This window comes from Guillardia theta (genome assembly GCF_000315625.1).
Source record: "Guillardia theta CCMP2712 unplaced genomic scaffold GUITHscaffold_369, whole genome shotgun sequence".
Lineage (NCBI taxonomy): Eukaryota > Cryptophyceae > Pyrenomonadales > Geminigeraceae > Guillardia > Guillardia theta.
This window is the reverse complement of record NW_005434311.1, coordinates 6167-7960: the sequence shown is the minus strand read 5'-3', so window position 1 is coordinate 7960 and position 1794 is coordinate 6167.

Here is a 1794-nt window from a genome sequence, read left to right as displayed (position 1 = left end):
TTGTTGTTCCTAGAGTGCATCCGAAGATGGATCAAACAGATTGTGGCTGGGATACTAGTGATAGGGCTGACTTGAAACAACTTGCGGCTAGAGAGAGAGCCTTATTGAAGAGAAGAGTCATCCGAATGTGTGTAACGAGACTTGATGGGATTGCATGAGTTTGCAGCAGAAACGAAAGAACACCAACAAAGAGAAACTGCAGAAAACATTATGACTGACCAGACATGAGATCAACATGGTTGGGCATGTATACGAGGCTTGTGACTCCTGGGTCATGACGGATCGAAATCAAGCTTGTTGCAAGTGGACCGACGTTGTGTGACGCACGGAAGTCTCGAGTCTGATTTTGAAATCAGACCCGAGAATTTCAAAGTCTTTGAGACTTTGCAACTCATTCCAGTGTCACACAACTCCGCAAGCTCCGAGCGACTGTGTGCAAGAGCCGCCGCTTCGTAAACAGTCCTCCGAGTGTACCGGCAGACACTCGCCAACCTACTTGGCTCAACGCCGAGGACCGAGCTCAGGAGTACCCGTAGTCAGGTCAGACTGTTAGGCTAGGTAGCACCCGGGTGTGTAGACAGGTCATAGGCTACTAGGATGTCTCGCGAGATCTTCTCTGGCAAGGGATCGAGTGAGACCGGGGTACCCCTTAATGAGAGTTGGCGTGTATGGACTATGGTGGAGGGGTGGCTTCGGCCCTGTGGTGGGTGAGGGGGTGGTGCTGAGGAATGGATCTGGTCTTGTGCTGACCGCTGACGTGGCTATCAAAGACCACCATCAGAAGCATGACGACTGAGTCACTCTCGTTCCTCTCTCATGGACGCGATTCCAACCCCCCCGATGTCTTCATCCATCCTCCCCTTGGACAAGACAAGGTCTCCAACCTCTTCCTCCTGAATGCCGGTTTTCGCTGCCTCCTTCGTTTCCTAGTATTTTATTGAGGCGGGTTTGTTGGCTCTATCCTCCCCCTCCTTTGTTTGCTCCGGTTTGTCCTTCTTGCTCAGTCAATAAATTGAATGATCACTTGCTTTCCTTTCTCTCCTCCCATGCATCTCTCCCTCGCACCCATCACGCCATCTTGCTCTAGAGTCACTTTGCTCGGACTCTTGTTTGTCTTGGCAACACCTTCTTCCATCTTGCTCTAGAGTCACTTTGCTCGGACTCTTGTTTGTCTTGGCAACACCTTCTTCCATCTTGCTCTAGAGTCACTTTGCTCGGACTCTTGTTTGTCTTGGCAACACCTTCTTCCACTCTCCCGCGTGAGACGCTGCCATCGGTCACCTGACGCCGCGCGTCGACCCGAGACGAAGAGACAAGTTGGTTCGTGCCGAGCATCGTCTGTCCCAAGAGTCATCGTGTGCTGATCAGGGGGTTCTCAGCTGCTTCCGGCTCTGATCTCATTACTGCTCCTTGGGTCACTGAGCACTCGCTCACACAGTGTGTAACTCCGGATCTTGAATGTCTGATCGATCAGAGTTCGTTTCACTCCTCCCCCCTCACACAGCGCCACGGCCACGAGCAGCGCCGCCTTCTGCTTCCTCTCAAGAGACCAGCATGAGGAGACTTGCTGACTCACTCTGCTTCCTCTCAGAGACCAGCATCAGGAGACTGTCGCTGACTCACTCTGCTTCCTCTCAATCAGATCTCAACGTCTTCGCTTTCCATCTCATTCGCATCTCATTGGGTTTGAGGGCTTTACTCTCAGCGACTTCTTCTTCCCGCAAATCGAACACCAGGTGATCTGTCTCTCTCACTCATGATCGCACTTGCATCATCACAACATACTGCTCTTGT